Raw genomic sequence first — 26,508 nt, 5'->3', positions numbered from 1 at the left:
CGTGCGGGTCTGGATGGGGAGAAACAGGCTTCGACTCAACCCTTCCAAGACCGAGTGGCTGTGGCTTCCGGCGTCCCGATATAGCCAGCTGGTGCCATCGCTGGCTATTGGGGGAGAGTTACTGGCCCCCATGGAGAGGGCTCGCAACTTGGGCATCCTCCTGGATGCACGGCTGTATTTAGAAGAGCATATGACGGCCGTGGCCAGGGGGGCTTTTTATCAGGTCCGCCTGATCCACCAGTTGTGTCCCTTTCTGGATTGGGATTCCTTACGCACAGTCACTCAGGCACTTGTCACTTCCCGCCTGGACAACTGCAATGCTCTCTACATGGGGCTCCCCTTGAGGAGCACCCGGAGGCTCCAACTGGTGCAGAATGCGGCCGCGCGGGGGATTATGGGAGCAATGGGGCGCTCCCATGTGACACCCCTTCTGCGCTAGCTGCATTGGCTTCCAGTGGTCTTCCGGGTGCACTTCAAGGTGTTGGTTACCACCTTTAAAGTGCTCCATGGCATAGGGCCTGGGTACTTACGGGACCACCTTCTGCCGCTGATAGCCTCCCACCGGCCAGTTTGCTCCCACAGAGAGGGACTCCTCAGGGTGCTGTTAGCCAGGCAATGTCACCTGGCGACCCCCAGGGGGAGGGCCTTCTCTGTGGCAGCACCTGCCCTCTGGAACGACCTGCCCCCAGAGATACGTAGGATACCAGATCTCCATGCTTTTCGCCGTGCCCTCAAAACTTTTCTATTTCATCAAACTGGGCTGGCGTAAACCCCCCCCCCAGATATTTTTAATTGTAAGTGGATTTTAGTCGGGAGGTTTTAAATTTTGGGCCAAAATTTGTTTAATTCTTTTAAAATTTTAAATTTTGCATTGGGATGTTTTTTATTCTAGGCTGTGCACCGCCCTGAGTCCAGCAGGAGAAGGGCGGTATAAAAAATTAATAAAATAAATAAAAAATAAATTTAAGATTTCAAAATGTGGAAGAAGAAACAGGGGAAAACTTAGCTGATGTTATGAACGGGATCTTGGCTGAGGCCCTAGAAGTCACTAAAGAGAAGATGATGGAGGGAGTTGACGAGATTTACCGAGTTTACACGAGATATGCAATGCATAATAAACTGCCAAGAGAAGTACATATAAGATTCAGCAAGAAATCAATTAAAGCACAAATTCTTCAGGCAGCCAAAGAAAAGACTTTGAAATACAAGGGGAAAGTGACAGTCCTGAAACAGATACCAAAAAAAGTGAGAGAAATGAGAAGAGGGTATCAATTCTTTTTTTTTTATTGAAACGTTTTACAAAAAACAAAAATTTTCTTCCCCCCCATATTCCCCCCACCCTTTCCCTCCCCTCATCCCCCCCTCCCCCCCCAGACTTCCCAGAGCAAAATACAAGGTGTTTCATTTAACAATCATAAACTAGATTAACCTAATTATCCTTAGACTACTAACTCCCCCCCGAAACCTTAACTCCACTATAGATAACAAAATACTTCTAATACTTAACGTTCATTCATAAGCTATTTGATATTTTCTTGTCTGATACTTATTTTGAATATAGTCAATCCATCTTCTCCATTCCGATACATATCTTTCTTGTGTATAGTCCTTCAAGTACGCTGAGATTTTCGGCATTTCTGCTAGGTTCGTTACTTTCAGTATCCACTCTTCAATAGTAGGCAAAGAGTCCTTTTTCCAATATTGTGCTACCAACAGCCTAGCTGCTGATATTAGATTCAAAATCAATTTAGTCTCTAAAAGAGGGTATCAATTCTTAACTAAAACTTTGATGCAAAAAGGAATTAATTATAGATGGATAATTTCAGAAGGATTAATCTTAACATGGCAACTTCAAAGATATAGGCTGAACACAATTGATAAAGCGAGAGCTTTTTATGACGAATTCTTTAAAGAGAAAGAAGCAGAAAAGTTTGTGGAAACTCAAACTACAGTAGCCCCAATAAAATTTACAGAAGAAGAATTGATAATGCTAGAATCAACAGAAGGCTCTGTTGGTGGAGTTGTGGAATACAAGGAACAGCACGAAGTTAGATCGACTAGAGCAACAAAACCCACATACAAAGTATAAACATGGAAGAAAGAAAATTACAGTAATTTCAATAAATGTAAATGGACTTAACTCAGCTATGAAAAGAAAAAAGTATTCTATAAATTAGAGAAACTAAAATTTGATATAATTTGTTTACAAGAAGTACATATCAAAAAACAACATGAACATTTATGAATCCAACCGAAATTTGGGAAAAAAATTTCATCGTTGTCGCAAAGCAAAAAGAGAGGAATTGCTCTATACATTAGAAACATAATATCGGCAGAACAGAAATATGCAGATTCAGAAGGTAGAATTTTGATGGTGGAAATAATTGATAATAATATGAAACTACTTTTGGTGGGAATATATGCTCCAAATAATAATCAAAGTGACTTTTATAGAAAATTACACAATAAAATAATTGAAATGGACTATGATAATATATGTATGATGGGTGATTTTAATGGAATTGTGGATGAAAAGTTGGACTATAAAATACATAAAACAATAAGACGTAATAGAAAGATACTACCGAGATCCTTTTTTAAAATGACAGAAGAAATAAACTTGAAAGACATATGGAGGGAGAGAAATGAAAAAAATAGACAATATACTTTCTATTCTGATAGACATTCATCATGGTCCAGATTAGATATGATATGGACGACAATGGATTTGACTCTAAATATTGAACACTTGAAGATAGAAATGAATTTATGGGCAGACCACAACCCCGTGACAGCCGTCTGGAAAGGGCGGAAAGGAAGATCTAGATGGACTTTAAATAATACAATATTAAAAGAGAAAGACTTTGTTCAGAAAATGGAAAGAGAGTTGAACTTTTTCTTTAAGGAAAACAAGAAAGAAGAAATATTGACACAAAATCGCTGGGATACAATGAAGGCCTATGCTAGAGTGTGGGAATGCGGTAGCCATGGTATATGTGTAGACCAGTCTAGCTGGTTGGACACGTGTATGGAGTTTGGCACCGAAATAATCTGAGTAGGAAAAAGGCGGGTTTAGCTGGATGATCACTGAAGGGCCCTATTTGTTCTCTCTTTGTTCATAACATAGGCTGTGTTTGCAAGGCAGAGACATCTCCTTGTAGAACATTCCTGAGGATTGAGGTAACCTCTGATAACGGGGAGATGGGCCTCTAGGCTGGCAGAGGAGAACGAAGCCAAATATGATAACATAGCCAGAGTTAAGTTTTGTTTTTACCTTAAGTATCGCTTTCCTAGAATTCACGTGATTTACTGTAATTTGTAGAATGTGAAACCTATATGGAGAATATATGGATGCTTTTCTTCTTCATGCATGTAATATGAGATGTGTAGCCATAATAACGCCTTTTGATGACGCTGTACTCTGATAACTAATAAAAGAGATTGCAGGGCTTTTGTGCTTTGCTCTCTCATCCCGAGAAACACCTGCGTCTGTGTTTTCTCTAATCTGGACTTATCATGGGGAGCCCGCCAGATGATTGCAACATTAGAGGATTAATTATAGATTATACAAGGAAAAGAAATGTGAAGAAGAGACAAACTTTTAAAATACTGACTGATGATTATAAAAAATATGAAAAGGAACTCCAGAAAGACCCACATAAGAAAGAGGTCAAAATTAAAATGGATATAATAAAGCATAAAATGGGTCTACTGGAGAAGGAAGAACTAGCTCAAAAAATAAGAAATGCAAAACAGAATTACTTTGAAAATGCGAATAAACCAGGAAGATGGCTAGCATATAAATTGAAAAAGGAAATAGAATCAAGAAAAATAATACAATTAATTGATGACCAAGGACAAAGTAAGCATGGAAATAAAGAGATGGGGAAAATAATACAAGAATACTACAGACAACTCTATAAAAGAGAAAGAATAGATGATGAAAAAGTGGCAAGGTATTTACAAAAAGCAAAATTACCACAGATTCCTAAAGACGTCGAGGAGATGTTGGAAGGGAATATAACGATGACGGAATTAACAGAGGCAATCAAAAAGCAGAAAAATGGAAAGGTGGTCTGCCGGTTGAATATTACAGGACACTACAAGAATCTTTATGTCTTCCGTTATTGGATGTTATGAATGAAGTAATGACAAAAAAGGAAATACCCAAATCATGGACTGAGGCTTATATTACATTGATTCACAAAGAAGATACAGACCCACAACAAATCAAAAATTATAGGCCTATATCCTTGCTAAACTCAGATTATAAAATCTTTGCCTCAATATTGGCAGAAAGACTTAAGAGATATTTAAATAACTTTATACTTTATACTTAAATAACTTTCGGAGGAAAATGCTGCTCGCCGCGAGAGATGCAAGAGATGATGTCGGGGCGGTTACGGGCGGCAGCGTTAGCAGCAGTAGATTGCGGCAGCGGTGGAGCTGCGGTGCTGGAGCCTGACTCCGACTTCAACCAGATGGCCCGTGGACCCTGCAGCCGGGGCGACGCTGGCGCCGTTGGCTGCGTTGTCGCTGGGATTGCCCCTCGCCGGACCACGGACGCCTGGAAGGAAGTAGGGGGCGTCTGTGGGGATGAAGATTCCGGCGAGGAGGCTGCTTTGGAGAACTTTATGGCGGCGACGACGCCGACGGCGCCGGCGAGGCTCCCAGGTCGGCTAGCGGGTCAGGTGTTGAGATTGGTGAGGTGCATTATGCTGGTGGGAGACCCTCCACCATGGTCTAATATCAATGATACATGAATTCTGCAGACTAATTCCACCCCTTCTGGGATGAGGCCCTCCTATGGACAGCATTGGAGGCTAAGACTGCAACGGAGTGGCTGCTGAAGATCTTAGGTGGTAAGGGAGGATTGAAAAAGGCGGACAAAAAATGGTTTTTTTCCGCCTGTAATAAGTTCTCCCTTTCCCCACTACTCTCGACTGACTTACGTGTTGGAAGGGGTGGCCACTGTATCCTGGATGGAGATGTCCCCCCCCCCCCCCGTTTTTCCATCTGCCTTGTACTCCTGATAGACATCAATTCCTATTTCCGGAGTTTTGGGATCTGGCTCTGTTTTTCATCCTGCTTCCTGGCTGTACGGAAAACAAGGCAGTTACGGGAGGATTGATGGAGCCGGTTCCATACTACGTTCACCGCTGATGGGACTTTCATCTTTTCAGGGCCAACAGGGCCAAACCACTGTGAGAGGGCGGTTTTGGACTTTCCAACTTGTCTTGACTAGTATGACCGACCACCGTGAGAGGGTGGTCTGGATATGTTCCCCAACTGGACAGAACGTAATGGACTCCTGCCCACTACCGTGAGAGGGTAGTGGATGATTCTTCCGATTATTTTTAGCCTTGTCTCCTGGACGTTTTGATACCATCATTATGGACCCCTAGGCCCTGTCTAGGCCATATCTGTACTTCTAATTCAGTGTTTTGAATGTATTCTAGGTCTAAGCTTCTTGCGCTGCGAGATTCCCCCCTCTCGCAGGCTTGGCCCTCTATGTTATCGAGGGCCCACCTTAATGATGGGTCTTGGGACCCCGAGAGGTGGCATGTCGCAAAAAGGGGATTGAGGGGTTTTTTGATGACACTTTTAAATAGACTTTTAAGGGGTTCTGGGGGGTGGGAAGGTTACGTGGGTTTGGGGGGTAACCCACAGGGGATGGGGACTGGCCCGGCAGTTAATGGTGCCACGGGGGATATGGACTCTGGGGGAAAGAGGGCTATTAGAATACCCTCTGTTGAGGGCTTCCCTATCAATACGCTGAGTGGGAGGGGCAGATATGGCGGGAGCAGGGGGCTGTATCGTGTGACGGGGGCATGCACTCGCTATCTTCGAGCGATTGCATGCCCCGGTCCCCTTAGCTCTTCCCGTTCCCCAGGTTGCTTAGAGTCTCTGGGCCCGAGTTTCCGGCTGTTGTTATGTAATGCCAGATCCGTAGTAAATAAGGCCCCCCTCATTTGCGATCTTATTCAGGAGGGGGGTGCGGACCTGGCAGGTATTACGGAGACCTGGTTGGGCCATGAGGGGGGGTTCCCCTCGTGGATATGTGCCCACCAGGCTTCCGTGCATTTCATCAGCCGAGAGCTCAGGGCAGGGGCGGGGGGGGTAGCGGTTATTCTAAAGGAAGGTCTCAATCCGAGGGAAACCACTGTACCTCAGATAGCTGGATGTGAGTCCCTTTTTGTGAAGTGGGGTCGTGGGGTGCAGATGGGTTTGTTGATCACGTACCTGGCTCCCTGCCACGTGGCAACGACCCTGCCCGAACTCCTCAACGTCATAGTCGAGGTGGCGGTTGATACCCCCAGACTTCTAGTCATGGGGGATTTTAACCTGCCATCTGTCGGTGAAACGTCTGAGGTAGCTCGGGAGTTCATGGCTTCCATGACGGCCATGGACCTGACTCAAGTAATTCACGGCCCTACTCACATGGGTGGACACACTCTGGACTTAGTTTTTATCTCTGGTCAGTGGTTGAGTGGTCTTGATATAGGGGATATAGGCATCGAGCCCTTGTCATGGTCTGACCACTCACTCCTTCGACTTGACTTTCTGACCGCCGCACCCCATCTCAGGGAGGCGGAGCCGACCAGGTGGTTCCGCCCCAGGCGCCTGATGGATCCTGATAGGTTCCAGAGGGAGCTTGGGCCATTTCCTGAGACCCTAGCTCACGACTCGGCTGAAGACCTGGTGGCTGCCTGGGATAGTGCGGCCGCCGGGGCTCTGGACCGTGTCGTGCCTTTGCGGCCTCTGACCCGGCACCGAACTCACTTAGCTCCTTGGTTCTCCGAGGAGCTGAGGGAGATGAAGCGCCAGAAAAGACGCCTAGAGAGCGGTTGGAGGGCCAGCCGATCCAAATCTGACTTGACACTGGTAAGGTCTCATATTAAGACCTACCTAGTGGTGATAAAAGCGGCAAAATCTAATTATTTTGCCGCTCTTATCGCGTCATCAGATAATTGCCCAGCCGCCCTGTTTAGGGTGACCCGCTCCCTCCTCCATCTGGGAGCGCAGGATGACCCCTTGCAGGGCCGAGCTGAGGATTTTGTACAGTATCTGTATGATAAAATAACTCAGACTCGGGAAGACTTGGCCGCTGACTGGGTTAGTCCAGACGAGATGACTGAGGCAGGCCTTGAGAGTGTTATCTGGGAGGAGTTCGATCCTGTGGCTCCCGAGGACGTGGACAGGAACTTGGGACGGCTAAACGCGACCACATGTTTACTGGACCCGTGTCCCTCCTGGTTGGTGCTGGCTTCCCGGGAGGTTACACGAGGCTGGCTCCAGGGGATTATTAATGCTTCTTTGAGTGACGGTGTCCTGCCGGCCGCTTTGAAAGAGGCGGTTGTGAGGCCCCTCCTCAAGAAGCCTTCCCTGGATCCGGCTGTTTTGGCTAACTATCGTCCAGTCTCCAACCTTCGTTTTATTGCGAAGGTTGTTGAGAGTGTGGTGGCGCGACAGCTTCCCCAGTACCTGGATGAAGCTGTCTATTTGGATCTGCTCCAGTCCGGTTTCAGGCCTGGGTACAGCACGGAAACGGCATTGGTCGCGTTGGTGGATGATCTCTGGAGGGCTCGGGGTAGGGGTTATTCCTCTATCCTGGTCCTGTTAGATCTCTCAGCGGCTTTTGATACCATCGACCATGGTATCATGTTGCGCCGGCTGGAGGGACTGGGAGTGGGGGGCACCGTTTTGCGGTGGTTCTCCTCCTATCTCTCCGACCGGTCGCAATCTGTGTTGACAGGGGGGCAGCGGTCGACCCCGAGGCGCCTTGTTTGTGGGGTGCCACAAGGGTCGATCCTCTCGCCCCTCCTGTTCAACATTTATGTGAAGCCGCTGGGTGAGATCATCCGTGGTTTTGGGGTGGAGTTCCATCAGTACGCTGATGATACTCAGCTGTACATCTCCACCCCAGACAATCCCAACGATGCCTTGGAAGTGATGTCCCAGTGTTTGGAAGCCGTGCGGGTCTGGATGGGGAAAAACAGGCTCCGACTCAACCCTTCCAAGACTGAGTGGCTGTGGCTGCCGGCGTCCCGGTATAGCCAGCTGGTGCCATCGCTGGTTATTGGGGGAGAATCATTGGCCCCCACAGAAGGGGCTCGCAACTTGGGTGTCCTCCTGGACGCACGGCTGTCTTTAGAAGGGCATATGATGGCCGTGGCCAGGGGGGCCTTCTATCAGGTCCGTCTGATACGCCAGTTGCGCCCCTTTCTGGATCGGGACTCCCTACGCACGGTCACTCAGGCACTCGTCACCTCTCGTCTGGACTATTGTAACGCTCTCTACATGGGGCTCCCCTTGGGGTGCACCCGGAGGCTCCAACTGGTGCAGAATGCGGCCGCGTGGGGGATTATGGGAGCGACGGGGCGCTCCCATGTGACTCCTCTCCTGCGTGAGCTACATTGGCTCCCGGTGGACTTCCAGGTGCGCTTCAAGGTGTTGGTGATCACCTTTAAAGCGCTCCATGGCTTAGGGCCGGGGTATCTACGGGACCGCCTCCTGCCACCAATTGCCTCCCACCGGCCAGTTCGCTCCCACAGAGAGGGCCTCCTCAGGGTGCCGTCGGCCAGGCAATGTCGGCTGGCGACCCCCAGGGGGAGAGCCTTCTCTGTGGTAGCACCCACCCTCTGGAACAATCTACCCCCAGAGATACGAGTGATCCCAGACCTCCGGACTTTTCGTCGGGCTCTCAAAACCTATTTTTTTCAGTTAGCCGGGCTGTCCTGATTTTATGATTGGTTTTAAATAATTTTGATATGGTTTTAATTGGAATGTTTTAAATTAATGGGCCAAATTTATTTAATTATTTTAAATTTATTTTAACTTTTGTATATAAAATGTTTTATTTTTTGGCTGTTCACCGCCCTGAGTCCGAAAGGAGAAGGGAGGTATAGAAATTTGAATAAAGATAAAGATAAAGATACATCCGGATCAAAATGGATTTCTTCCAAAAAGACAAATTAGAGATAATATAAGAATAATTCTGGACACGTTAGAATATTATGAAGCATATTATGAAGAAATTAGAAATAATATTGTCCAGAATTCTTATGACTCTGCTTTGCAATTTCGTGGAAGAAAGATTTGGATTTTTAAGGAACTCCCGCCCAAGATGTTAATGGAGAGGAAGAAATTTGGTTTTCTAGTGAATGAGTTAAAAAAAAGGAATATTCTATTTAGGTGGGACGTCCCAGTTGGTTTAATATTGAGACACCAAGGAGTAAGATACCAACTGGATACAGTCGAAAAAGCGGAAGAATTTTATCAAAAAAATTTAAAAATAAATTTAACATCTTTAGGCATAACACAGGACAAGCAAAAGGAGTTGGAAATAAAGGGAAAACATCAAATTACAGAGGCTGTGGTAGATAAACTGTCTTTGGACTCCTTGGATACCCCAGCTGGACTGTCTATAAATTTGAGAGCAGTGTCATCTGATTCTAATGTGATGAACTATCAACTTACAGACAAGTGCGTAAATCAACCAGTTGATATACAAGTGAAGGAAAAGACATATGAGATAATAAAACAAAACCAACAAGATCAATTTACAAAGCAGAATGACAACCGATCAGCTGATACACAACTTGTAGGAAGGAAATCTGGATGGAAATGCAACCCGCAAAAGAAAAAGAAAAGAAACAGATCTCGTAGAAATAGTAGTTTCTAAACCAAGCAACAGTGAAGCCAGGGATTTTAAAAAAAATAAATGAATATGTGAAAAGATATTGGAGGCGAATTATCGTTTAATACTATCTTGAGGAAAGTGGCAGATCTCTGCAATGCCGTGATTTTGGGATGTGGAAAGAGCCTTACATTGTTGGATTTGAACTATCTATTTTGGATTTCTTTTACCGATAAATATATTATATCTATTTTGAGTTACAAGGCAAGAGAGTCATGCTGGGGCATGCAGAAGATCTGGCTGTTACCCACAAAGATGATGGGGATTTATAATCCTGATGAAAACCACAATTACAACTATATGGAATATAATTATAATGTCACTCGGGTGGTTGTTTTTATTTTTATATATACATGAGGATATTCATTATTGATGGGGGCAGAAGATGACTGAAGATTTTGAATAAACTGTTGCACCAGGATGCTATGTTACCCTATTATGGATGATGGATTTAACAATCTAGTGGAAAGACATCCAAGAAGATACTAAATGAATTATAAATTTAAAGTTATTGTCTTTTTTTTATAAAATGGAATGTATATATAGACATATGTATATTTTAGCAGAGTGGGCAGTGGATTATATTTAGAATTGTAGTGCATGGTAATCTTGCAGGAAACTGGGTTGAAATAGGCTAGTTTAGTGATTGATTAGTTTAAGAAAAAGGATTTTTAAGTTATATATTTTGGGGAGTGGAAGAATCGGATAGAACTGAACAAATGTTAAATTTGGAGAAGGCTGCTTTGAAATGTTAAATTAATATATATAAAAGTAAAGGTTATGTTGTTGTAATAATAATAATATTTTATAAGTTTGGGGGAGGAGAAAAAGGGTAGATTGTGAAAAGCGGAGAAAAGCGGAGTTATAAGAATACTTTGCTAAGGGTCAGTACTTTGAGGAGTGAGTAAGGGCATGGTAAAATATTATGTAATTAATTATGAATTAGCTTATTGTTGTGAAGAAGAAGTCACAGGGGGGGATGGGTGGTGAGGGGGGGTTAGGGAAGAAGGGAGGAAAAGGGGGAAAAACTTGTATTTGAGAATATTATGAAGCACATCCTGAAAAGCAGATGGCCTTGATATTTTTAGACGCACAAAAAGCCTTTGACAATGTGAATTGGTGATTTATGACGCTCCAAATGGAAGAGATGGGCTTTGGCAGGAAATTTATTCAGGCAATTGAAGCCATTTATTCTAAGCAGACGGCAAAGATAATGATAAATGGAGAGTTGACTGATTTTATTGAGATAGAAAAAGGTACTAGACAAGGATGTCCATTGTCCCCATTGTTGTTTATATTGACGTTGGAAGTTTTAAATAGAAATATCAGAGAAGAAAAAGAGATAAAAGGTTTGAAAATTAGAAAAGAAGAGTATAAATTGCAAGCTTTTGCAGATGACCTGGTCTTTATTATTGAAGAGCCATTAACATCAATAAATAAACTTATAGAAAATATTGGAGAGTTTGGGAAAGTTGCTGGCCTGAAAATTAATAAAGACAAGACAAAGATAATGACTAAAAATATGCTGAAAAAGCAAAATGAAGAATTGATGGAGATTTCAAAGATGCAGGTCACAAACAAGGTAAAATACTTGGGGATACTGTGGGAATGCAGTGGCCATAGTACATGTATAGACCAGTTTAACTGGTTGGACACTTGTATGGAGCTTAGCATTGAAATAATCAAACTATGAAAAGTGGGTTCATATGGATACTCTCTGAAGGGCCCTATTCATTCTCTCTTTGTTTATAACATAGGCTGTGCCTGTAAAAGTAAAGATGTCTCTTTGTATAAACTTTCCTGAGAGGCAAAGCAGACACATCTCCTATCTCTTTGTAAACACATTCCTCTAGAATCAGATAAGGGAGATGGGCCTCTCGCCTGGTAGTATCTGATACCAAGCAGCCAGAGTTAGGTTTTGCTTTGTATCATTACTATTGTTTTCCCATCTCTTGTACGTAATGTGAGATGTGTAGTCATAATAACGCCTTCTGATGACGCTGTATTTTGGTACCTAATAAAAGAGATTGTAGCCTTTTGTTTGCTGCTCTCTCATCCCGAGAAAACACTTGTCCTGTGTTTTTTATAAACTGGAATCCACATGAGAAGCCCGCCAGTATGAAATCAACATCTGGTGTCCCCGACGTGATTCATGGATCGAGCACGTCTCTTGGCACCCTCATACTCATTCGGCTGGAAGAGCCTCTGCAAACCAGGGCCGGTCGTCTGCGAACGAAGCACCCTCCCATAAATCGTGAGTATGGGGGCAGAATTCTCTAGTTCTCCCAGGTTACGTACCTCCACAAACTTAGAGAATTGGCCAAGTCCTCAATTATTGTTTTTAAAAGATATAACGGGAAAGTCCTGCCCATGAAAAGAATTTGATCTACCTTCTAAAATACTTTTGGCAATAAAAGGGCTCTTTAAAAGTGAATCTGTGGAAGTAGATGGGAACATGCCTCCACAAACCTCCCCAGCCCTGAAAAATTTTTTGCACTCTGGAGATTAGTTATAGAGTGTTTTATGATACATTAAAAAATAAATAAATAAAAGCCTTCAGGACACTGTTAATAGTTCCTTTTCAGACTTTATTGAGAGATTGCTCTCACGTTAAATCACCCACACAGACGCACGGCATGAAATTAAACATCAGCTCATTCTGAAGGAGTCAGTTACACCCCCACTAAGCAGAATTTAAAGAAACAGTTAGACAAAAAAAAGGGGGATGGATAGAATAAATTGCTGAAATGCTTTCAGTGTGTCTGCCGGCTGCAATTTTGCAAGCTTCTTCTGAATGTGCTTAACAAGCCTTCAGAAAAATGCTTGTTTCTGGCAAGCGTCAACAAGCCTTCTCTAACATAAAGGAAGAAAGCTAAAAAACAACACCACTTAAAAGCTATTGTTGGGCTGGGAAAAAATCTTAATTTGGCAGATATGATTAAAGTGTGTCAGGATCATAGTATAGATGACATTTTAATTGGAGCACAAAAAATACAACCTAATTGGCTTTTTGAAAATACAAAATGATTTATGTGTAAATGAATTGCACATTGCCCCAGAGAAAATACAGCTCCTTATCTGTATGTGCAATCTCTTTCTGCTCCGGCTTTTAAAGTTACCCAAAGTTAAATTTGCAACAATTACTGGGTACTATTAATTGGGACTGCTCATATTTCTCTTTACCTATGCATTTACTTAGTCCATTATTTGAGTTATTGACTAAAAGAAAAAGCCAGGAGATTTAATTCTGTTTTAGAACAGCAAAAAGTGCATTGTTTTATTTGTCTCATTACCATCTAAAAAATGTTTTACCCTTTATTTAAGCTATTGCTGAAATTATAACCTTGGGGCATACGAAGAAATGGAACTGATCTAATAAATATTATTCTTTCTATCTCAAAATCTGACTTTTACTTTTGTCTTCGGAATGATTCATCTCTTCAGTGTGCTCTAACTGACTATGTAAATTGTATTTCATATCATTTGCCTAAAGATCCTAGGTTTACTTACTTAATGATTTTCTCCAGAGGAGCCACTGCTTACAAGGACATCTGGAAAGAATCTTACACTAATTGTCTGCGACTATCTTAGCTTTCACACTTTTTCTCAACAAGCTTTTAATTTGATCTCTGACTCTCAGTATGTTTCTCAGGCTGAAAAAATAAATAAATAAATAAATAAATTGTTTATTGTTCTTCCCACCCGGGGTTTAGCAGGAAATAAAATTAGAGCCTGTCTAAATGGGAAGACTCAGATAATTTGAACTAATCAATTTGAAGTGATTTCTGTTTAAAAATATTTTGTTGATGTGCATCTATAATGATAGTGTGTGGAATTGATATGCTTGGCTGGCCAGCAAAAATTGACTGGGTTTGAACTTGAAACTGTGGAAAACCGGGCAATGGTTATGGGCCCATGTCACCTTTTGTGATTATGACTGTTGCCTGAATTTTTTCACTGTTTTGGGAATAAACTAGTTCATTGAAATAATTTGAATGACTGATTCGCATGAAGGATGTATTATACAAAAGGTCTGATTGCAGTACAGATGTGAATGGGTGTGTATTGGATTGCATGAAATGTAATTTTATGTATAAGCATTTTTTCCCTTTCTCTGCCTTCCAAGGAGAAGGGAGGCTTGGTCTGTTTTAAAAAAGTTTTCCTTTCCCTCACCCCCTCCCTTTTTTCCCTGGGAGATGAGAGGCACGAAAGAGGGGGGGGGCTACTTTGTACTTTTAACCATTTTTTTTTCTCTCAGAGAACCAGCCAGAGAAAGGCGGGAGTGAAAGGGTGATATCTGATACCTGCCTTTGCAGAGCACTGAACGGCTCAGAATGCAATTTTGATTTTTTTCCTTCTGAACATTTTTGACGTTTTAAATACTTTCATACCCAATTCTATTTCAGAGTATTGACTCAAAATGCTCCTTAATGTTTTTATGTCTACGTGCATTTTGCATACTTAACAAATGGCATGTTTGTTCTTTGTTTGTCTGTTGTTTATTTGTTTGTTTGTTAGGAATTATCACAGAGATGAGTTAGAAATTACAATATGTAGACAGAGAGATAAAATACTTAGGACATTTAATTAATGAAAGAAGTAACACCTGAAGAGTTGAGGAAATTTTTAGGATTGACTGGATATTGTAGGCTGTGAATAGATAATTGTGCTATTTTGAATAAAGACTGGTATGCAAAGAATCCAGTGTTACAGGGAATGTAAGAAGGAGTTGAATTGTTTAAGAGAAAGTTGGTTTGCACAGATTTGGGCTGGCTTGGAAGTCAGAATGGCAGTGAGAGAAGGACTTGAATGTTTAGTGTTATAAGGAGATTTGTTTATTGGAAGGTTATAGATGTTGTGGGTAGCGGAGACAGAGATTGGAAGAGGGAAATGACAAAGCTGCAACTGCGCTCATGGTTATATCTTCCATCACACCATGGGACAGTCATGCCTATTTTCATCAAAATAAAAAGCTTTAGCGAAACAATTTGGTCTCACGGCAGCTGAAGCGACTGCCATCATACAACAATGTCCTACCTGTAGTCAACAAGCTCATTCTATCCCTATGGGTGTTAACCCTAGAGGACTTAAAGCTTGTGAAATTTGGCAAATGGATGTAACTCAGTACCCATCCTTTGCCCCATGGAAATATTTGCATGTTTCCTTGGATACTTATTCAGGATTTATTATTGGCATTCCCTAAAAGGGGGGAAGCAACCAAACATGTAATAAATCATTGTATTCGGACTTCTGCATCGATGGGACGCCCAATTGAACTTAAAACTGACAATGGATCTGCTACACCAGTACTGCCTTTGCAGACTTTTGTAACAAGTGGTCCATCACACATAAATTTGGCTTATAAAATTGAAAGAGGAAAAATGCCTCAGCCTCCCAGCCATGCAAAACAAATTCAATCTTTGCTTATATACTTTGAACTTCCTTAACCTGACTGGACAGCCTCCCACATCGGCTGCGACCCGTCATTTTTCTGCTTATCCATCAGCTGCCCTAAAACCAAAGGTCTATTTCCACCAACAACCTGATCCTGCATGGAGAGGACCTGCTGACCTTATTACCTGGGGCCATGGATATGCTGCTGTCCAGGACAATGATCGCATCATTTGGATCCCCGGAAGACAAGTAAGACCATTTCATTTACAACAAAAAGAAGGAGAAACCCTTGGTGCTGACATTTAAGAGAAAAAACATCTTGCTGAGTCCTCCCGGCAACAGACTCTTAACGCAAGGTGGTGACCATCAGCTTTGCAGAACTACACCGGAAGTTGGTCCCCTGAGCACAGCGAATATTCATCAGGAGGAAACTACCTTCACATTGTACATATACATTTTAACACTTTCTTACACATACTAATGTTAGTAGAATTGTTTTTCTAATTTTGCTAGTAATTTTGTTTCACACGTATAAGTGACTATGATTTGTTTATGGCCTTGGACATTGTTAGCTTTGGGACTCTCAAGTGACCATGTAAGAACGCTCCTGCCACAAACGCATTGTCTATGCACAAGGTCCTTATTTTCTACCTAAGTCTACTCCAACACCTAAGGTTCCCATATTGACATTTCCAGCTGAGGGGGGAGTGAATAAGAACAATGGGCCTCTGTAACAATTGCATAAAGGAGACTATATATCATGGATTCTGGAATTAAGTTACGATCTTGCATCTATTGCCCCTACATCTCATGATCCTTCATGTCAGCAGCCTCTACATTCAATCATGATGGGACAGTAATAAAAGACATTCAAATAGCTGCTAATCGGACAAACTCCACTACTCCTATTTGCTAAACCACACCCACCACTGACACCAGGTGGCTCATTAAAAACTCAGATATCCAGAGGCATCTTGCCCAATCTTGGGTGGCAATGAACTATTGGGATCTTCATTTATTAAATAACTGGACAATACATATGTTCAACGAGACTATCAAGGTGCTGAAGCTGATGAATAAAGAACTGGCTGAAATCAGAGAGGTAGTCTTACAAAACCGATATGCCTTAGCTAAAGGAGGCGATTGTGCCCTTATACATTCACGTTGTTGTACCTATGTATCTGATTATCAGTATAACATCACTCACACCATAGAACATATGGAAAACTTGATCAAAAAACAATCCCTTATCATCCAATGGATCTGGCGCCATTGACACCTGGACTGCTCTTTGGTCATGGCTCCTGGATGGTTCTTGGTTGAAATCAATTATGCCAACTATTGTATCCATAATTGTACTGCTTGTTTTGCTTTGTTGCTGTATCCAATGTCTCCCCTCCCTTCTGCAAATATGCAAAGGTTTTATTCCCTCCAATAGGAAGGACGTCCTGATAAGTGAAACCAAAGCCCTTCTGGAACTGGAGGAACAAATCAGGTGTGGTCAGAGAAGGTGCTCGGGACTTGCAAGATAGGGCTTCCAAGATAACTCAGAGGTTACATGTGGTTTTCTTGGGTGCCTGAAACCGGATGGATTTACAATTTGTGTGAGTGATTTGTGGAAATGTACAACTCAGAAACATGATGGCCTACCTCGCTTGACATCTCCTGGCCACTTTTCCACTAACTTTGTTCACCGTAATAAAAGGATGGGTGAGCTAAAAACATTTGCAGAAACCAGATGGCTGAAGAACATATTGTCTACTGTACTCATGATCATTGCTTTGCTTATTTCTGTATGTTGTAGTATTCAATATATTCCTGCTTTGTTTGCTATGATGACAGGCATGTTTCCCAGGCATAAAGAGAACATCATAATAACAACACAGCTGAACCCTGTTGCAAAAAACAAAAACAGAGGAAATGTGGGAATGCAGTGGCCATAGTACATGTATAGACCAGTTTAACTGGTTGGACACTTGTATGGAGCTTAGCATTGAAATAATCAAACTATGAAAAGTGGGTTCATATGGATACTCTCTGAAGGGCCCTATTCATTCTCTCTTTGTTTATAACATAGGCTGTGCCTGTAAAAGTAAAGATGTCTCTTTGTATAAACTTTCCTGAGAGGCAAAGCAGACACATCTCCTATCTCTTTGTAAACACATTCCTCTAGAATCAGATAAGGGAGATGGGCCTCTCGCCTGGTAGTATCTGATACCAAGCAGCCAGAGTTAGGTTTTGCTTTGTATCATTACTATTGTTTTCCCATCTCTTGTACGTAATGTGAGATGTGTAGTCATAATAACGCCTTCTGATGACGCTGTATTTTGGTACCTAATAAAAGAGATTGTAGCCTTTTGTTTGCTGCTCTCTCATCCCGAGAAAACACTTGTCCTGTGTTTTTTATAAACTGGAATCCACATGAGAAGCCCGCCAGTATGAAATCAACAGGATACATTTAACAGCAAGGTGTAGCTCATTGAAAGAAAATAATTATAACAAGCTTAAGCAACAGAGAGGACAAGACCTGGTGAAATGGGGAAACTTGCAGTTATCTTTAATAGGTAGGATTGCAACAATTAAGATGAATATTTTGCCTAGATTGTTATATTTATTCCAGACAATCCCAATAAAGTTAGACAAGGAATTTTTTGCAGATTTGAACAAAATGGTATTGAAGTATATTTGGCAAGGAAAGAAGGCAAGAATAAAACTTAAGTTGTTACAAGATGCTAAAACAAGGGGCGGTTTTGGTCTACCTAATTTTGAACTGTATTATCAAGCAGCTAGTTTAATGTGGATTAAAGAATGGATAACTCTGAGAAATGCTAGATTGTTGAATTTGGAGGGACACGATTTGTTGATGGGGTGGCATGCCTTTCTATGGTACAAAGGAACTAAAATACAGGGGTATTTTAGAAGACACCAGATCCGTGAAGCCTTATTGTTGAATTGGGAGAAGGTTAAAAAATACCACTATTTGAAGATTCCAGTCTGGGTTTCTACAATTGAAGCTTTTTCTTATCCAGTGACATTTAGAAGGGAACAAATTATTAGATATAGGAAATTGTTGGATGAAAAAGGTGAACTCAAATTAAAGCAAGAAATAGAAGAACAGGGATGTAAGATGGACTGGTTTTCATATATGCAAATATTTACCAGATATCGAGAAGATCTCAAACAAGAAGGTTTTTACAACGCTTTGACTAATTTAGATAAGATTTTAATGGGTCCTGATTACTATGTAATTAAAAAATTATATGGTTATTTGTTAGAGGTAAAATTGGAAGAAGAACAAGTTAAAGAATCAATGATAGCATGGGGGAAGAATTTTGGATATGGTATTAACTTAGAGAAATGGCAAAAATTGTGGTCACATAATTATAAAATGACAATGTCTACAGCATATAAGGAGAATTTGTATAAGATGTTTTACAGGTGGCATCTACCCCTGACGAGGATAGCCAGAATGTTCCAGAATAAATCGGAGAAGTGTTGGAAGTGTCACCAGACTCCAGGATCTTATTACCACATGTGGTGGACATGCACAGAAGCAAGGAGATATTGGACTAAGATACACACGTGGTTGGAAAAAATGACAAAGAGGCATATTGACTTTAAACCAGAGATATTTTTATTAGGGATCTTACCAGAGACTTATAATAAAGAATTGCAATATTTAATTGTGAATCTTTTAACAGTGGCTAGAATTGTATTTGCTAAAAACTGGAAAGGAGAAAAGATACCTATTGATGAAGAAATTATTAACAAAATGATTGAATGTGCTGAAATGGGTAAACTGACTTTTGAAATTAGAGAACAGGAAGATAAACAATATTATTTGATATAGGACTTATTTTATCAATGGATTGACAATAAATCTTGGAGATAATTATGTAATAAGTGGAAGTTGACATAAATTAAGTGATATAATTTCTAAAGGAAATGAACTTGGGACGTCTAGTGATAATTAGAAGAGGGGAGGAGCACAAAAGAATGTCACCGATCAATATACTGTCTGTGATTGTATAGAATGATGAATGTTTTTATGTTTTGTTTTGTTTTTGTTTTAAAATAAAAAACTTTTATACAAAAAAAAAAGAAATGAGTGTATAAGAAATTGGATCTTGGTGACTGTGGATAAGTGGGTGTTATGTCTGCAACCTCAAAAAAAGCAATGGTGCACCCATTCTTGAAGAAGCCCTCTTTGGATCCAGCAAATCTTGACAGCTACTGCCAACCTTCCCTTTTTGGTTCCCAATAGCATGGTGGAATTACAATTATAGACTACCCTAGATGGAATGAATTATCCACATCCTTTTCAGACAGGATTCAAAACCTGTTCCTAGGACAGAAACTTCTTTGATGGATTACCAGCACAGGGGCATAGATAGGGGAATCTATCTTTCCTGGTCATTTTTGATATTCAATATCTTCATAAATGACTTAGATGAGGGAATAGAAGAGGAACTCATCAAATTTGCAGATGACACTAAGCTGGCAGGAATAGCCAACATCCCAGAAGACAAGCTTGGGATCCAAAAAGACTTGAACAATGGGCCCTATCCAACAACATGAAATTTAATGTGAAGAAAAGCAAGCTTTTACACCTAGGCAGGAAAACCCAAAGGTACAAATACAGATTAGGCGAAACCTGGCTCAAAAACAGTAACTGTGAGAGGGACCTTGGAGTCCTAATGAATGATCACTTAAACATGAGCCAGCAGTGTATGGCAGCAGCCAAAAAAACTAATACAATCCTTGGTTGTATAAACAGAAGGATAGAATAAAATCACCTGAAGTATTAGTACCACTTTATAAAGTCTTAGTAAGGCCACACCTGTAATACTGCATCCAGTTTTGGTCACCACATTACAAAAAAGATGTTGAGACTTTGGAAAAAGTGCAAAGAAGAGCAACTAAGATGATTAAAGGCCTGGAGACAAAAACATATGAAGAACGGTTGCAAGAATTGGGTATGGCCAGTCTAGAGAAAAGAAAGACTAGGGGTGACATGATAGCAGTATTCCAGTATTTGAGGGGCTGCCACAAAGAAGAAGGAGTCAACTTATTTTCCAAAGCACAAGAAGGCAAGATAAGAAACAATGGATGGAAACTAATCAAGGAGAGAAGCAACTTGGAATTAAGGAGAAACTTCCTAACACAACAATTAACCAGTGAAACAGCTTGCCTTTAGAAGTTGTAGGTGCTTCATCACTGGAGGTTTTTAAGAAAAGACTGGACAGCCACTTGTCTGAAAATGTATAGGGTCTCCTGCTTGAGCAGGGGGTTGAACTAGAAGACCTCCAAGGTCCCTTTCAGCTCTATTCTGATGGATACCTCAGTGGCTTCCAATACACATTATATCTTTGTAGATCGTCTTTGGCCCACCACAGAAGAGTACAGTACTGTAATGCTTCATTCTTTCCTTTATGGTGCTACCAGTTAGGTGATTTTTTTTCTTCCCTTCAAACATGTCTGATTCTTGGAGACTGCCTGGACAAGTCCCTGAAGTTTTCTTGGCACATTTTTCAGAAGTGGTTTGCCACTGCCTCCTTCCTAGGACTGAGAGAAAGTGACTGACCCATGGTCACTCAGCTGCTTTCATGGCTAAGGTGGGACTAGAACTCACACTCTCCCAATTTCTAGCTTGATTCCTTAACCACTAGACCACACTGACATTCACAGTTAGGTGATAATGGAGGAGTACAAACTGTTTCATTTCAACACTAGCCACAAGAGGAGTTGAGGAATAAGTTTTAAATATTATTTCAGCATTATGTTCTGTCCCCGTCCCCACACACACACAAACAGCCAGCCGGGGGTTAAAGAATTACTTGGCACACACAAGGTTCGTTATCAGGAACTTGGCAGCAATACGATAACCGTCTGCCAAGTGCTTTACTTCAAGAAGAGGGAGTTTTCCTCCACCAGATAATCACCAACAAATACACACAGTTTTCAAAAACAGTCCAGCTCAAACAGAAACCTTCAGCAGATTCAGGCGTTGTACAAAGTGACTAGCCAGAAGTTAGCTTTGTCCATCACAGAGTCTAAATGGCCACCACACTCTCTTATATAGCCTGTGGGGTGTGGTCCAGTGACTCAGCTTAATCCCTGGCATGCCTCCTCATCTGCTGCAAACGTTTATCTCGCCTTCGTTGGCGTGGATCCAGGAACGACGTATCACCGTCATCGCTGTCATCAGAGACACCTGGCTCCTGGCCAATCTCCTCTCCCTCGGCAGACACCTGAGGCATAGCCAGAGAGGAGGGGCCTGGAGAGGGAGGCCTGGCCGGCTCCTCTCCTTCATGTTTGGAGCCTTCTTCCTCCGATAAGATGGGCTCGGGGGTCGGAGCCACAACACATTAACCTCAACAGGAAACAAGTGGCTTAACTTATCAGAAGGGCTTTAAACCGGGGTGAAATGCTCCCGGTTCAGACCGGATCGCCTGATCTGGTAGCGATGGCGGTGGGTGGTTCGGAGAACCGGTAGCAAAAATCCCTGTGCCCCCCCCCACCATGCCCAGCTGAGCTGCACGATCAACAGAGGGTTTTTTTTTTTTACTTTTAAAAGCATTTTTTCTACAACCTCTTGGCCGAAGAGGTGGTAAAAAAAGTGCTTTGAAAAGTCTCTGATGATCCCAGCTGAGTTCCCTGATCGGCAGAGAGGCATTTCTCTGACGATCCCAGCTGAGTTCCCTGATCGGCAGAGAGGCATTTCTCTGACGATCCCAGCTGAGTTCCCTGATCGGCAGAGAGGCATTTTTTAAAGAGCCTCTCTGACGATCCCAGCTGAGTTCCTGATTGGCAGAGAAGCTTTTCAAAGCATTAGAAAAAATGCTTTGAAAAGTTTTTTTAAAAAAAGTTGGCTACGCCCACCCGGTCACATTACCACCACCACCAAGCCACTCCCACAGAACCGGTAGTAACAGATTTTACATTTCACCCCTGCTTGAAACTAAAATTGAGGGGGGAGGGTGACTGATCTTTAGGACCTAATCCCAAACATAGAGCCCAAGACAACCAAACAAACAAGGAGGTAGATAGTGATGGGAAGGAAGAAAAACTCAGATACAAACTAGGAGCATATCCAGGGTCAGCCCTAAAGGACTCAAATGCCTATACACTAACGCTCAAAGTTTGGGGAACAAACAGTGAACTTAAAGTACCATACTAGTACATGAGGGCAGATATGATATACTTGCCATTACTGAAACTTGGTGGGATGAAACTCATGACTGGAATGTGATGATGGAAGTGTTTAAATTGTTCAAAAGAAACAGACTTAACAAAAGAGGAGGTGGAGTTGCATTATATGTAAGAAATGACTACATCTCTACAAAAATGGAAAAAAAACAATCATGAAAACTTCCTTGAATGCATTTGTGTTAATATAAAAGAAAAAAGGAATGACATTGCTATGGGTGTATACTACAGGCCACCCAACCAAACAGAGGTACTAGATGAACGTTTTGCTAATCAGCTAAGGTGTGCAGGAAGTGTCGAGCCCAGCTGGGACTCGCCATCCTGTGGATTGGTGGGAGCCCTGACAATGAGCTACAGGCACCGGCAGCATCAGGAACCAAGTTGTTGGCACCCTCTAGTGACATCAGTGCAGCGCCAATTGTCAAGCCAATGAACAGCTGATGGGGGGGGTGTTTGGGTTCTTATGTGCTGGATGATAGCTAATACGGCACAGAGGGTTATAAATAGCGTTGCACGGCGACTGCATGCAGTGCTGACTTTAAACTTGTATTCCGGCTTGTTCTTTTTTTCCGGCTGAGTTGCTGAGGAATTTAAAAGAAACCTGTATGCTGGCTTGTTCTTTTCTTCTGGCTGAGTTGCTGAGAAACTTAAAAGTAAACCTGTGTTAACGTTCTTTCGTGGTTTGAGTTATTTTTCTTTTGCTATTTGGACCGGATGAGAGACGGAGCCAAGAGAAAGGCAGCACTCCTTATTACTTCCATCTGTCTTCGTTTTCCCTGCTGCACCGGTGTTTCAGTTGGTTGAAGGTTTGGAGAATGGCGGAGGGGACGGTGTCAGGAGGGAGCGAGTTGGAACTGGTGCCTGAGGCGGCTGTGGAGGAGGTGCTTGTGGAGGCGGAGGTCCAGGAGAACGCTGAACAACCAGCGGTTAGACTGAAGAAGCGACAGCCTTGTGAGGATGACTGTCATGTGGAGCCAGGCATCCAGACCCAGAGGGGCCATACTGGACAGTCCACTGCTGGGGAGTGGTAGCATAGCTCTACCCTCGCTGGACAAAAGTTGCCAACTCCCCCCCCCTTGGGTCCCTCTTTCTAGGGTTGGAGGGAGAGGCGCTGGACTGATGAAGAGGAGGGGGAGTGGGGCTATGTTACCACTGGCCCTGGCCCTAGCACTATGGATACACTTTGTGACCGCTTTGGGGAGGCCAGCTTCCATGACGCCCCCTCTTGGCAACCGTGGGCTACTGGACTGGAACCTTCACAAAGTTTGACTTGGCAGGACACTGGTACATCTGGTTCGGACGTTTGGCTCCGCATTGCTAGTCCCAAATTACGGAGGGAACAAGAGCCAGGGCGGTTGGAAGACCCTGTGATGTCCCGGGACCAAGGGTCTTCCCTAGGAGACATGGTTGTAAGGGGCGTAGAACACCAAACCCAGAAGACGGAGACAGGGACTACAAAGAGGAGTCAGCGGTCGATGATGGACCGCCCACGTGCTGAGAGGAGGGGGGTTGGAGAGAGGAGAGGTGCTGGGACTGGGACGAGTAGAACACCTGATTCATTGCCTGTTTGGCCTCCGGGTCCGGGGTTGTGGGTTCCGCAAACCACCTGGGGCCCTCCTGCATTGCAAGCCACTTTCGATGGAAGCCCGGACCATGTGGCATTGTTTCTAAGTCAGGTGATAAGCCATTTAGACCAATATGGCCGATGGTATCCGTCCCAGTGGGCCATGGTTGTGGCCATTACAGCAGTTTTGACCAGAGATGCAGCTGATTGGGTGGCCAGCCTGCATAGCAACCATGCTAAAGAGCTGGTAGATGTAGGGAGGTTTTTAGAGGCTCTTCGGTCCACCTTTGAAGATGAGTCTAGTGTACAGGTGGCAGAGGGTGATTTAGTTGTGCTCAAACAGAGAGGCGCTCCCGCAAAGGATTATGTACGAAGTTTTCGAAAGATTGCCAGTCATCTGGTGGATTGGCCAGAACGGATGTTAGTTCAACAGTTTCGCATGGGGTTGGACCGAGAGTGGCGGCAGGCCTGTGTATACAGAGGCCTAGCTCCGCAGTTGGCTGTTTGGTTTAAGGCGGCAATAGAGTTAGATGTGGGCCTCAGAGAATTTCGGGCTCGATCAGATGTACAACCTATACAAAAGATGCTCACAGGGGATAAGCCGCCAGAGAGACCCAAACCTGTAAGAGACGTTAGACCAGCGGTAAATGTGGGCCCACCTGACAGGCCTCAGAGGCCGGTGTTTTACTGTTATAGGTGCAACCAGATAGGCCATCGGGCGGTGGAATGCCCCATGCCGTTGCCACGAATACAGCCACAAAGACAGAACTATGTTTTTGTGTTGAACCGTGATTAGTTGAAGAAGTTTTATCTTTGTTTTGAGAAGAAAAGTTTGTTTTATACTACAAGTAAAGACTGTTTATTTTTCTTTAAATGTGCAGAGTCTGTGAGTATCTGTGTGTTTTGCTAAGCAACATATCTATTCGCTGTCTGGTCCATTGCACCACTTTGCAGAGGGAAGTTTTACCCTCAACAAAGTCCCAGTTACATTCAAACAAATGGATGGCTCATTGTTGGGGGGAGTACCAGCCATTCATGTGACTGAGAAAATGTATCTAGAGATAGGAGACCATCGAGAGGTTATCCGTTTTATTGTAATTGAGAAGATGATTGAACCATTGATATTGGGATTAGCATGGCTGGACAAATGGCAACCCAACATTTGGTGGGAGGGGGGATACTGGAAATTACAGGTAACAATTGGCCCGGAGCCGCCTGTGTCAGAAGAGAATATTCTAACCACAAAGACACTGGAAGGGGGTGAGGAAAGCAGTTGTGTGTCAGTGGTTCCCCCTACACCCAGTTTTCCTAGTGTTTATGCAGATCTCGCCGCTGTCTTCAGTGAGGAGGAGTGTGAGGTGTTACCTCCTCATCGACCAACAGATTGTGCCATCGAGTTAGTGCCTGGACCTAAACTCCCAAAACCACGGATGTACTCCATGATGCAACCGGAATTAGCCGAGATGAGACGGTATATCAATAAGAATCTAGCGAGAGGTTTTATTACACCTAGTCGGTCCCGTATGGCAGCCCCTGTGCTTTTCAGAGAGAAGAAGGATGGAGGGTTACGTCTATGCGTTGATTTCCGGGGTTTGAACAGAGTCTGTGTAGAACATTTGTATCCACTCCCTTTAATGAAAGATCTTCTAGCCACATTGTCAACCGGTCAAATATTCACAAAGCTGGACCTACGTGAAGCCTATTACAGGGTTCGTATCAAACCGGGGGACGAGTGGAAAACCACTTTTAACTGTCCCCTTGGGAGTTTTCAATTTCGGGTTATGCCGTTTGGTCTCCAAGGTGCCCCTGCAGTGTTCATGCAGCTGATTAATGAAGTGCTGCATGAACATCTGTACAGGGGAGTCCTCATTTATTTGGACGATATCTTAATATATATCCGGGACATGGAGGAACACACCAACCTGGTACGACAGGTATTAAAGAAATTATTGGAGGCCAAACTGTTCGTGAAACTCTCAAAATGTGAGTTCCACAAGTCGAAAATTGATTACCTGGGTTACAGGATATCAGGAGACGGAGTGGAAATGGATCCACGTAAAATTCAAGCGATAGTGGAATGGCAAAGCCCAAAGACAAGGAAACAACTCCAAAGCTTCCTCAGCTTTGCTAATTTCTATCATCAATTTATCCCTGCTTTCGCCCAGATAGCTTTACCCCTAACGGACCTTTTACGGACTAAGCCAATCACTTCGAAACCACGGCCGGGTCAATTATTGAGTTGGACACCAATTTGTCAACGGGTGTTTGAACACCTAAAGTACCTGTTTACTAGAGAGCTGGTTCTCAAACATCCCGATCCCACACAAGAGTTTATTGTTCAAGCAGATGCTAGCGACATCGCCGTGGGGGCGGTACTGTTACAGAAAGACGAGCGAGATCACTTACAACCATGTGCTTATACCTCCTGTAAATTGAGCCCTACCGAACGAAGATGGGCTATCTGGGAGAAGGAGGCCTTTGCCGTCAGGTGGGCGTTAATGACATGGCGTCACATTCTCGAGGGGGCGACACGACCGTTTGAAGTATAGACAGACCATAAAAATCTGGAAGCACTGCAGACACCAAGACGGTTATCCCCCAAACAACTAAGGTGGGCACAATACTTTCATTCCGCTTGAAG

The sequence above is a fragment of the Pituophis catenifer genome, unplaced genomic scaffold, assembly GCF_029215685.1.
Source record: "Pituophis catenifer annectens isolate HBS135680 unplaced genomic scaffold, rPitCat1.0.hap2 SCAF_5, whole genome shotgun sequence".
In the NCBI taxonomy this organism is placed as follows: domain Eukaryota; kingdom Metazoa; phylum Chordata; class Lepidosauria; order Squamata; family Colubridae; genus Pituophis; species Pituophis catenifer.
The sequence above is the reverse complement of the archived record's forward strand: the minus strand, read 5'-3'. Positions refer to the sequence as shown.